Raw genomic sequence first — 13,392 nt, forward strand, 5'->3', positions numbered from 1 at the left:
TCAGCCCAAATGATCTGCCTTGCTGGAGGAATTCAAATGTTTAACTAGTCCAGCATTTAGTTTCCAATGTTGGCCAGACAGTTGACTCTAAAGTTCACAAGCAGTGAATTGTAGCTGTAAGCAGGTCCCAGAATGGCCTGCAGCTGTAGGACAGCAGATTTGGCATGTGATCTATATGCTACTAAACTATGGGCAGTTTTACTTGCATTAACGTGGTATTAAAATAGCATTCAGGGTGCTTGGCTTCTAAGATTCCCAGCTAACAACCATGCAAATTTCTGAAGCTGAAGCTGGATTTATGTTCTAAAGTGAGATGGTTTAAAGAATGAATGTTGTGCTTAGCAGCAAAGCGAAATGCACTGCAAACACAAATGACTTGATATTGTGAAGTGGACTCAGGATCCTGGGCACTGAGCCAGGAAAAGCTCAGCCTCCTGGTTAGAGGAAAGCAACCTGCCCTGTGCTAACAGCACTTTTACGTGACCTTTCTGTGAAGCAGAAACAGCAGAGGCTCTTCAGACGTGCTCTCCAGCACCCACCCAGGTAGAAACAAATGCACTTCCCTCCCTTTCCTGCTTGCAAAACAAAAGAATCAGCTGTAGGGGAAAGGATAAGCATGCAGTGGCCTTACAGTATTCGGCTTGAAGACCAAAGTGAATACATTAAAGAGGTTAAAAAATGTGTACCATTTTTGCTGCCTCATAACACTCCAGGCGCTGTTACCTTTCCATCTTTATTTAATTTGGCTCCATTAAAATGTACCCCTTCAAAGTCTTAGGGATGCTTTACCTTGTAATAGTGGCTGCCTTTGTATGTTGATGCTGTCCTGATATATCTGGTGTCCTGCTTATTGTATACTACATGCTTCACATGGTAGTAAGAGGCTGGAGGGCAGAAAGAGATGTCCATAGTGGGTCACATGGTGGACATAGATGTCAGTGGTCTACAAAATAGAGCAAGACTCTTTCGTAACTATCAGGTCCTAAAATTATTCAGAAGTAAGTCTAACTGATTTCAATGGGACTTGTGTTGTCTTGATAGTATAGTAATTGCAGGGAGATTTCTGTTTTCATCTGACATATTTTTCTTATAAGAGCCACCACATGTATTTAGCATGTTGAGCTGGTAACTTGTCAGTTCAATAATCCACCTCAAGAATTCTGTGTGGCATTCCAAATGTTATTCGACCAGAGGATAAGACTGTCAGAGCTGTTAGCCATAGAGTTCTGATTCCAAACCACCTGAAACAATGGAGACTGTTAAGATGAGTGCTCAGGGTTATCTTTCATTATATCAACGAATGCAACTTCCATGAGAAATCTTGTAAAACCTTATGGAATAAGAAACCTCCAGAGTTCTGGGAGGAGGGGACATTTTTTGCAATGGGAATTTTTTTAGAGGAAGAGTTGGTTTTTATACCCTGTTTTTCAGAACCCAAAGGAGTCTCAAAGTGGCTTGCAATTGCTTTCCCTTCCTCTCCCCACAACAGATACCCTGCGAGGTAGGCTGAGAGGGCTCAGAACTGTGATTGGCCCAAGTCACCAACTGGCTGCATGTGGAGGAGTGGGAAATCAAATCCAGTTCTCCAGATTAGGCGCCACCATTCTTAACTACTGTACCGAATTGTATATCGTACATGTAGATTAAGTATTGCACAATCAACACTTGTGGCGAACACACCAGATATCTTGTCACCAACTTGGAACACGGTAAGCTATGTTGTCTATGAATGATATTAAGGATTGGTAAAGTATTGATATCATGAAAGTTAGCAGAGTGCCTTAGTTTGGCAATTAACGCAGTGGGAGGCAGAATGCACGTGGAGTGAAAACAACAAAGAAAGACACGTTCACAAATGTGGTACTTAACTAATATAACAACTTTTAAATAAAGAACTTAATACTACATCCATAGAGGTAAAGATAAGGTTCCAATTCTATTCTAAATAGCTGGATGTACCCTCCCTTGTACATCCAACATGACCTGCCATCATGTTGCAGGCTGGAGAGATTGAGAAGAAAGGGGATGGAGACTGAGGAAACAGGAAATTACCCTCTAGGGACAGGTCAGTGAGATCAAAGGTGAGCGGTCAGTGTCCCTGTCTATCTCACTAACTCAGTGGTAAACAGTTCCTGTTTACAGCCTCTCAAGTCAGGAGACATTGCACAGAGAGCTGTTTTCCAACAGTGTACACTAAGTCTTACTTCCAGATCAGTTTCCAAACTTTTTCAGGTTGAGGACCATCTCCGGGGGTGGGGAAGAGAGGGTGGCCCAGGCGCCATGCATGCGCAGCAGCTCTGCATAAATGTGCATGCATGGAGCTGCCGTGCATGCACATTTGCACCTGCCAGCGGGGCACAAACAACATGCGTGACAACTTCGTGCAAATGTGCATGCAAGGAGCTGTTGCACATGTGCTTTTGCACCCATCGGTGAGGTGCAAATGTGCACGAACAGCAGCTCCGCTCAAATGCACATGCGCGGAGCAGCCACATGTGCGCGATTGTGTCCGCTGGGGCGCAAACGTGCATGCGCGGCAGCTCTCTGCATGCACGTTTGCATCTGCCGGTGGCCCGGTACCAGGCCGTAGACCAGGGGCTGACAACCCCCGATGTAGACCATCCTATTTCAACCCTTCTTTTTCACTTCTGGAAAGAGATGCATGCTCTCTGAAGTACACATTTTATCCCATCACCACTATTTTTTTCTGTAGTGTAGGACACCTTTGAGAATGACTGTTCACATTACAACATCTCATCTCTATTCCGAAGTGTCTCTTTGGTCACTGCCTCCCAAACCAAATACTTTGTCTCTTTCCATGACTCTGGTTTCCTTCACTGTCTCACACTCACTGCTCTTCAAGGCAGCTGGAAAGGTCTCTGATGTATTTTTGCTACAATAATTACTGTATTAGCTTCATTTATAGTCTCCCTTTCTCACTGGGCTCAAGGCATATTACTAGCACAAGTGGCTTTAGCATGGAAATAGAAAAAATAATGTAAGCTAAGTCAGTGGCTATCAGCCATGATGACTAATGGCACTCCTATGTTCAGAGAAAACATATTAACAGATGGAGAGCAACAACATAGGGAGAATTTGATCACTGTGGTTTTGATTTTGGACCTTCCAAGGACACCCTTCCTTGATGTGTGCTTGTCTGCTCAGACTCTATCTTGGTTAAACTCAAACCATGGCAGCCATTTTAGAAGGCTGCAATGTCTTGCTTAGGAGAAGGTGAGGATGTAGTTATGCTAAGGACTGGCCAAAACCTTGGGCAGAAGACTGATTCACTTATGGGGACATCTGCATGCCTTCTCATCACCAGGGTGTTTTCAACGCCAGACTCCCACCTCAACCCATCAATGTAATTTTGTCAGCAAATGCAAGTCCTCCTCAGTGCAGAAACCTAATGACGATCACTTTTACAGACCTTGTCTGAATGCATCCAGCCACCCTGCCTCAAGCATGGGGGAAGCTTCTACTCTGCCAGCTCATTTGTCCATCCGCCTGAGTGCAATCTTTACATTCTGTTCTTGTCTGCCCAGGATATTTCCCCTGCCTGGATGCAATCACCTTTTGTTGTCCTTCTGAGAAGCTCCCCCCCCTGCTTAATTAGAGGCAAGAAATCCATAGAGGCTCTATCTGGACTTTCCCCAAATTCCTTGACTTTACAATAGTTTCTTGGTTGTTCTTTTGTGCTGGCTCCTTTCACTGCTCTGCCAGCCAAAGTGTGGTATCAGTCTCTTCCTCTCTGCTTGCAATGAGGCTGCCAACTCTGCTCTTTTTTCTTTTGAGACTCTGGGATGTTTTCTGACCGAAAAGGAGCATCCCTCCATTGCTCTCCCTTTTAATTATTTCTGGAGACATTTAGAGGCTCTTCCTGAAGTTCCCTGTTCTTCAGTCTCTGGATCATCAAAATGGACAACGTACTTTACTCAGCTCAACTGACCGAGGATAGAGTCCTCACTCAGCCAGAGGCCTGCTCTCTTTCACATCTCCTTTCTTTCATGTAACTCCTCATGTGCACATTCTATGGAACCCAGCGGTTTCACTATTCTTATCCTTGAGTAACTTTTCAATTCATGTAACCCTAGATTTCCCTCAGTGATGCTGCATCTTGTTTTGTAAAAGTACCGCTTGTTTCATGGTTACTTGTAGCTGTAATAGAAGCACTATGAGCTTGCTTGCCCACTATCCAGGGCTGATTCTGAGCTTACTTTGTGTTTTCTGTTGTCAATCCCACTGAATTCAGATTTGAACCCGGGTTTTCCTCCTTCCTCCCCCCCCCCCCGAATTGAAACAGAAAGTATTCTGCACTTGACTTGGGAAGCTCAGAGTGGGGAGGGGAGCCAAGCACAGCAGGAGACCTTTTCTTTCTTTTCCTGAACTGGGGGGGGGGGGGATAAATCCAAGAGGCAAATCTCTGCTGAGAGAAGTGTGGGCTTCTGGAGTATAGTCACTTTAAAACAGAGCAAAAATAAGTATTGGGAGGAAAGTCTTGCAACTAGGAACCAGGAAGTCTTTGAACTGACACCCTGGCCAATCAGGGAAGACTGCTTTGCTATGGCAGCATTGTAGGCATGGGCAAGAAGGTAATCCGAAAAATGCAGAACATCTACAATTGATACTGTGGGCTTTCAAAGGCGTTTTTTTTTTCAAATATAACAACTTATATCCACTCCTGGATATCTTGGGGGAAAGGTTGGGTCACTATGGATCAATCCTGGATGTTGTAGAGGGAAAAATTAAAGCTCACAAAAGCAAACTCAAACTTGAATACAGTGTAGAGGGGAAGGAGTTATTCAGGCTGGGAGTGGATAAAAAGCAAAGTGTAGACTTGACCCAGGTAAAGCAAATTATGCTCCCTGTAACTGATGAGTGGATTGGTTTTCCAAGCTAGCCAGACTGCAGAAGCAAAAAGAGGTTTTCTTCTGACATAGAGTTTAAATTATTCTAAATTGATTGTGATTCTGGGTAAGCATCTGAAATCCAAGTTAGAGAACCCATGTTTAAGATTCACATGAAGGGGAAACAAAATGCTGAACTGAATGGACCACTGGTGTGATCCAGCATTTCTTTTATGTTCAGGGCAAAGCCCGGTCAATTGCCCACCACTATTGATACAAATAGTAACATCTAGAGGGAATGTGAAGGTTCAAGGAAATTTGGGCTCGTGAATTGATGAAACCCCTTTTGTGATCTTGCCAGTCTTGATAGAGCTTGGAGGATATGCAGTGACATTTAAAGCTGGAGAAGCATAGCCTATGAATGGTGTTAATGCACATTAACCAAAGCAGGGGAAGATTCCCAAGTAATCCTTAAAGCACCTGAAAAATGCACGGGTGATTTTGGCGATAGAAAAATACACACAATTGCTGTCAGCATCTACCTCATAGGGTAGCTGTTAAGAGAAATGAGATAAAAATTGTAAAGCCCTTTGTGCACAGGAAAGTATGATTAAAATGATAGATAATAATTGACAGGCTGAATGTTGAGTTCAAAGAACTGGGCTCATTTGCTGGAATGATAATGCAACCTGTTTTCTTTCTCTCCCCCTTCCTTAAAAAAAGGCTTTATTAATCTTCCCACCATATCATCTCCATCTAGAACATCCTTAGCAGTCTCAGCATGAAGGTACAGAAGAGGGACACTGAATTGTCTGTCTGAAGAATTCCGGTTGGTGAGACCCCTGCATGTCTGATGATTCTGCTGCGGAGGGAGCTGCAGTTTTATGACATTAAATATTAACAGTGGGATATTAATAATGAAGGCTGACAGCTCCTTTCCTAGTGTCTCTCCCTCCTAGTCTGCAAGTCCAGAAGGACTGGTGCTTTTTCCCTGCCTAAGCAGCATGGTCAGGGGCCTCTGATCTTTAAGGTCAGAAGAGGTATGAAAAATAACACATTGGTGTCATCAATGTGAATGGGAGCCATCTCTGTCTGACTAGCCTCCGTGATGCGTGGTCTGTCTCCCTTTCTCTCTTTCCTTAGCCGGGTTGCAGAATGGATCAGAGAAAAGGCATTCATTGCTAAAGGAAGGGAAGGGCAGAGGTAATATGCAATGCTAATAAACAAAAAGCACAGTAACAAGAGACCATGAAGATGCTCCCCCCCCCCCAGTACAGATTGAGATATATTATTATTTCCTATTAATGCAGGCAAATGTATGTAACTGCAAAAATAGCACACCCCTTTCTATTCAGCAGGCTCCTCAACTCTCCTGCCAACTTCTTTGTCCTGCCATTCGATGTTGGCTGCAAATGTTCGCTACGATGCAGCTCCTGTCCGCAGCATTCTGAGTCTTGCTCCTTGGATAATTTACTGGGGATGGTAAAACCTCTCCTTCCTGCCACCAGCATCATTGCAGCTGCCTGTCAAGTCTGCGGCTCAGATTGGGTTGTCTAAGGACAAAGGAACATAAGTCTTGTTTTGAACTCATGACCCCGAGTTTTGCTCTGCAGCCTGCTCCTAGCTGCTGCAAAGTGACCTTGGGAGAAAACCACGTGTAGTGGGTATGTTATTTTATTCATTCATTCATTCATTCATTCATTCATTCATTCATTCATTCATTCATTCATTTATTTAGATTTTAATGTTCAGATTGAGTGTTGAATATGCCAAAGCTGCCAATAAAGACAGTTGATAGTGCAGCCCTTATAACTGTGTCATCTTCTCTCCAACCATAACACAGAAGAAGAAGAGTTGGTCCTTATATGCCACTTTTCTCTATCAGAAGGAGTCTCAAAGCGGCAGGAACAGTTCTGCCGGGCCTGCAAAATGGAGTTCTTCCTCCAAGTCTTTGGTTGAGGCCAACAGAGCAACACCACACTTGAAGCCCGCACCCAACTACCAATGGCGCCCAACCGATAGCAACATAGGGTGACTCCTGACCCATCCACCCATTAAACAAAAGCAGCACTCACGGCTGAGTCACAAGAACTGGTTCCGGGAGTGGCGGGTAATAAATCTAACTAATAATAATAATAACAGTTGAACGTTATACAGTTTATGATTGTTAAAATATTATTGTGTTCAAACTGTTATAAGTCCAAAACGTATGATATATTGTCTGTACTGTACTGTATAAAGTGTTATACGTCCAAAATTGTTGTGTTCATTGTACAGTGCCAGCATCACAGCATCATATAGCTATAAACTCTTACTGTGAACCGCCCTGAGTCACAAGGGAGGGTGGTACAGAAAAGTCACAAAACAGACAAACAAACAAATAAATAAAAATTCTTCTATGTCAATTGAAGTCAATGGGCTTGGAAGGATGCAGCACTGCTTAGGATGGCACTGCAAGGAACAGAATACTAGAACAAGTAGAGTAAGAAATAACAAGAGGGTTAGCAAGAACCTTAGCAAATCTATAAACATAGAAAATAATTTTATCATATCTTTAAACCACTCGGGGAGTGGTATAAATAATTGGTTAAGGGCTAAATGGGTGGAGAGTGGGCAGGGCCGGGCCGGGTGAGGGCCCAATAGAAGGCGCTTCATGCCCTCCGATTGGGCCCTCACCAGGACAGGACAGAGTTTTAGCTAGTTAGGAGGAGCAAAGTGCCTCCCGCCCCCCCCCCCCTATGGATGGTTGCCAAGGGGGATAAGAACAGAGGCTTGGACAGGCTGCGCCAGCCCTTTTCGCCCCAAGGCTGTCCTAACTGTCGTGTCCAACTGTAACTTCCTTCACTTTGCCTCAGAGCACTGACAGAGCTGGGAGGAGGCTGGTGAGTGCTCTCCCTCCCCCCTCCCCCCTCCCCCCTCCCTTCTGGCCTGCTGCGAAGGAGCCTTTAACAGCTCCTGACTGAGGGAAGGGAGGTGTTTCTGAGAGCAACACAGGGGAGTCTGAGGGCATGGGTGTGGGTATTCCTTCTGGGGGGAGGCGCTTTCCCCTTCTGCCAAACAGCTGGCTGACAGGGAGGCCACAGAAAATCCCTTTCTCACTTAAAACACTGCTCACTTAAAATACTGCTCTAGATACAGCCAAGCCATGTATATTTCTTCTTCGCAACTCTCTGCAGATTTGAGGCCTACTGCACAGCATTATTCTGCAGATGAAACTGGATGCTGTTGTGGAGGTTCTTTTGTGTCCTCATTCATCTGCACAACAACCCTGTGCAGTAGGCCTCAAGACTTTCAATTCAACAGCAACCTGTGTGGGAGGCCTTAAATGTTTCTTCTCCACCATAACCCTGTCCAAAGTAGCCCTTTCTGCCTGGGCCGATCTTTATACCCTGAAGATGAGCTGTAATTCCAGGAGCTCTCCAGGCCCCACCTGGAGGTTGGCTACCCCTGGGTTGTAAATATTCCTGGAGGTTTGGAGGTAGAACTTCAAAATTATACAATGCCTCAGAGTCCGGCCTTCAAAGGAGCCATTTTTGCCTGCAGAGCTGATCATTATAATCTAGAGATGAGCAGCCATCTAGATACTATGGTAGAGGCTTGCAGACTGCAGTTGGGGGGGATTTGTGCAGGTGTGTCCCTCCTGAGCTCTGGGCTATGGCCAGCCGTTACCAGCAATTGTTTGTATTCTGGGGTGCAGACAGACAGACCAGCATCGGTACTGTGAGTCTGGAAAGTGCAGGAAGAACTAAATAAATATTTACAGCCTGAAACTGTAAATAGTGCACAAGTAAATGGCTGGAAAGACATGGGAACTGAAGTGCCTTTTTTGCGAGCTTGGCCTGGCAAAAAACAGTATAAAATCTTACTAAGGTCAAGACTGCTGTGCACAGAGAGACCTCCTCTTAGGATTGCCAGTTTCCATGTGAGGCTCTCTACCCCATCTCCATCACAGGCAGTCTGCTATGGGGAGAGGAAGGGAAGATGATTGGAAATTGCTTTGAGACACCTGAGGCCTGCTGGGTCACTGTGGCCCATTGTTCTCTCAGACCTCTCACAGCCCTACATCCCTTATTAGTTGTCTGTTGTGGGGAGACAAAGGGAAAAGGTGTTTGTAAAGCGCTTTGAGACCCCTTTGGGTAGTAAACAACAGGGTACAAAAAAACAACAACTACAGTTCTTCTAAGGAGCAACCATGAAAGAAGCATGTGGGTACATAACATTTTATCAACAGTGAAAAAATGGAGACAGAAGGAGCAGGATGGACATCTGTGTACTGTGACTACCCCATGTGTATTAGGGTAGGGGGACATTTTGGTGTCTGTGGCCTAATTCACACAAGAAGGGAAATGACACAGAACTGGGAGGAATTGCTTTCCATGTAATCTCCACCTAAGAAGAGTATCCAGTCTGATTTTCCCTCCACATATCTGAAGACATGGCTCTAGAAAGCCCATCTGTAACCACTATGCCATAATTCACAAAGGTCAGTCCTCTCCCACACTCAATGAACATTCCAAACCACAAGTTCTTGACACCCATTCCTCCACACCCACGCACTCTTTTGTCACCAACCTCCCACACAACACACACATTCAACCCCATGCCCTTACAGACTGAACAACTCCTCCTCTTCCTCTTCCCACCGCCAAACCCTAGCGCCCGTTGTATTCCTGGATACAACAGGCTTTGCCCCTAGTATTTAAAATAATTCCATACTTGTAAAGTGGCAAGGCCTTGCTCTAAAATTCTGCTGCCTCCTCTTGAATCTCTGTTATTGTAACGAGTTTTGAAAGTGAGGTAGACAATTAAGACAGACATTTTTACCTCTGCATGCAAACTCATCTTTGCACATGCAAAGGTTAACAAGTTTAACTTGAAAAAAAAAGGAAGATGGATTTCTCATGACTGGGGAAATAGTTCCCATGGGATGGCTTTACATTTCATCCACCTACAGTAAAGTAAGCTGTAAGACACAGATCCTGACCCATATCATGACAGCATGCCATATTCTTTATGTAAATCTGGGTTACGTGTGGTAGAGAGGATGGATGAATAATGCCTTTCATTATATCTCGATCCTGGAAGGTTTTGGTATGTCCTTTAGAAATCTGTGTTAATGACTTAACTCATAGGCAAATTGATTCATTCCTGGAACAGGAAGTCCGTTCATTGTATGATGAAAGAAGCCACAAATAAAACAATATCTATACACTTTGTATGCAAGGATCAAGAAAATTCAGTCATGGCTGATGAAACCAGCTAAATCTTCCCCATATTCATATCTGACAATTTTTCAACTATGACTCTGGTCATAAATATAAAGTGTGTACAAATGTACATGATTCTAATATGCTGGGTGGACCTGTTCCTGTGAGCACGCTGTGGAAATACATCCAGTGCCCATATTGTGTACGGACGACCTTCTTCCGTGGCATGTTCTAATGGACACTAGATTTATACCAGGCTGATTGGCTGGACCTGCTTTGGTCATAGAGCAACTTATCTTCCCTGTCAGAAGAGATTTCAAGTTTTAAATACTGAATAAACAAACTTGTTAAAATTAAAGAGTCAAGAAAAAACACAAAGGACATAAACATGGAGGAAACCAGGGGAGGAAACACCAAAATTCATCGAACAGCCTTCCCAAAGCATGAAGGCTAAGGCCATTTTCCATCTGGAGGCTGTTTGTGAAGGGTTGCCAACTGCCTGGAGAAAAAATGCTGTGTCCTTTTAACAGAGACTTAATAGGTTGTTATTTACTAGGACGCATTATGCATGGCGGCAGCACTGCCTCTGTGACATTGCGGCGGGTCCCAAAGCCCTGCTGTCCCCCGTGGAGCTCCGGCAGCTGTGCTGGCGCATCAACCCCATGCATTCAATGTGGGGCCGGAAGTGCTGCTAAGCGGCGGCAGTGGCTGTGGGGGGGATTGGGGGCAGGGGCCCCCACTGCAGGGTGGTGGGGAGCACCATGGTGGGGGCGGGGGGGTCACCCCTATCAGGTCCGCGGAGCCGTGGAGCCAGCAGGGGCGAGAGGCGTCCCTGCAGGGACGCCGTAGGTTGGGGGAGGAGCCGAGTCGAAAGCCCGGCTCCTCCAATTATTCACAGGGCTTGGTTGGGCTAGCCCTCGCCTATACCCTTGGGAGTCCCAGGACTCCAGAAGAACCCACGTTTCATTAATGCGGGTCTTCCACGGGCCTGGGTCCAGCTCATTCATAATGGTGATGCCATTAGTCCCCATGCCTTGAAAAGCTTCAGCTGCCTGTTTGCATACATTAAGCGTCCATTTAAGGTGAAAGACCTTTCCCACCAGGCCTGTTGGAACCTCTAGTTGAGGAGCAAAGGTGCCTGGGAGTGGTGGTGGGGAGTGGCAGCAGAAGCACAGCTTGCTCACCAGCTGAAAAATCTGCACCTGCTACTCTTTGAAGGTATGCCATTCACATGGCATATACAAATATAAGCTTTCACAAGAACTAATATCAAATATCATTTGTAGTTTCACTGTGAAACGAGCACTGTATTGAGCAGAGTATGCACAGCTTTAAATGGTAATTGCCGGAACTACAGCTGTTGCAGGCACAGTGTAAAAAGTAGATGCTATGAAGAAAATATTTTTCCATGACATTGAGGGAAAGTGGTCACAGCTCAAACCAGGCCTCTCAAAGAGTGGTTTCTGGAAAAGATCAAGCTTGGTATTAAACTTGGCAGAAATTTGTTCCTGGATACACTCTGGGACAGTGTTATGAAAGCACACACACAGTTTTCGTCCTGTCCTTGGAGTAAGTTTAGTAAGCCTACTGTGGGCTGGTGTTTCTCTCTGGGCTCTGGGATTTGGGTTGGTGCTCTGACATTTACAGCATGTAACCAAACATGATTCTCCTGGCCACCAAAAATAGATGTCATGGGAACTTTAACAGAAGTCTACTGTAACCTGTTGCCTTTGGACCCTGTTGCTGGACTTCAGCTGGTCCAGAATGTAGTGGCTGATCTTGATTCACTCAGAGTGAACATGTGACAACTTAGCTTAATTAACGGCACATCCTTCCTGTTAGAGGTACTGGGAGATCTGTGAAAGAATGTGGGCTGTGGTTTGGACTGGGAGAGGAAAGGAATCAGCTTCTTTGTCAATCTTGTGGAGGCTGGTTCAGACTTTTTGGTTAGGGAAGCCTTTGCAGACCAAAGCAGGTGCCAGGTTTACTCCTGATACAGATTGTAGTACTCACTTTTGCTTGTTAGTCTGACTAAATCCTTTTATACTGATTTTGCTGCATTTTAATCTCATGGAAGATGCCTTCAGGACTTGTGTTATAGCTAGAGAGTGGGATGCATGTTTAAAAATAAAAGTAATTAGAATCATAGAGTTGGAAGGGGCCATACAGGCCATCTAATCCAACCCCCTGCTCAACGCAGGATCAGCCCTAAGCATCCTAAAGCATCCAAGAAAAGTGTGTATCCAGCCTTTGCTTAAAGACTGCCAGTAATTAAAATAATCTCCCATAGTAATCCCAGGGAATGTCTTTCATGGGAACAACTCTATGATTCTATTATTCTACAGCCCTTTTGAAGTCAACAAAATAGTATACAAATTACAGGTCCTTGCTTCTGGGCTTACTGATGTGATTTATTAGATTTCTGGAACCACTCCTCTCAGCACAGCTGTCTCAGGGCAGTGTGCAACAATGCTGGAGACAAATCTGTGCTGACTTCCCTGGATCAACAAGTTGTTCTCCAGATGATTGCAGATCACCCCCTTTAAAATCTGCTCCATTATCTTCCCTGCGATTGAGATCAGATTCAATGGCCTGGAGTTTCCCAGGTCATCTCTCCTACCTTTTTCTGAAAATTGGGATAACATTTGCTCTCCTTCAGCCTTCTGGCACCTCTCCAGTCCTTCAAGAGGTCCTAGAGATGATGGACAATTCAGTTGCCTCCAACATGCACTATAGGTTGAATCAAAGGAAGAACTGAGGAACAATGTCCATTTTAATTGAAGGGCAAACATTTCTAAGAATTCTACTGGCTCTTGCAGTTCCTCTGATTGGACATGCAAATGATTAATAGATCAATGTAGGATTGGCAAAGTGGGGCTTGAGCAGGTGCTAGTCATCCCATGAGAGTGAAGGTCATCCTGTCATTACCAGTCTTTTTCATACCAAAATGGTTTGGTCAGCCTTGGGTTGGGCTCAATGAGTATTCTGTGCACCTGACTCCTCCCTCATCCACTATGGCAGAGTGTGGTATGGGTGTGCAGTTTTACAGCTCTTAAAAGGAAGTTGATAAAATGCTGCATATTGACATGCATGAAGGCTCTTCCCAAATTTAAATTCTAAAGGTTTCTCTTTCTTGTGTGTGTGCCTTATCAGAAATACATACAGTTTATGCACAGTGGGCAAAGCTTTCTCTCTCCTTTGTAGAAGATCAACTTTAATTCTACTTTCCTGGTCTAATGATTCAGATGAAATATTAAAGGTCCCCTGCATAAATCCCCTTGGAGTTACAGCCATAAGGTTCTGTGGCTGCATTGGGAGGGGTGGAGGCATGGACACCA

At 44.7% G+C, this 13,392-nt stretch overlaps 1 long non-coding RNA gene across 1 annotated transcript in view; it reads right to left on the reverse strand.

The window, feature by feature from the left end:
• Positions 1-12,812, reverse strand: part of LOC143840704 (uncharacterized) — a 60,612-nt gene extending 47,800 nt beyond the window's left edge. Inside the window, exon 1 of the long non-coding RNA XR_013232332.1 lies at positions 12,675-12,812. This is a non-coding gene — a long non-coding RNA (uncharacterized LOC143840704). The remainder of the gene's footprint in view (positions 1-12,674) is intronic.
• Positions 12,813-13,392: the final 580 nt, after the last annotated feature.

The sequence above is a fragment of the Paroedura picta genome, chromosome 6, assembly GCF_049243985.1.
Source record: "Paroedura picta isolate Pp20150507F chromosome 6, Ppicta_v3.0, whole genome shotgun sequence".
NCBI lineage: Eukaryota > Metazoa > Chordata > Lepidosauria > Squamata > Gekkonidae > Paroedura > Paroedura picta.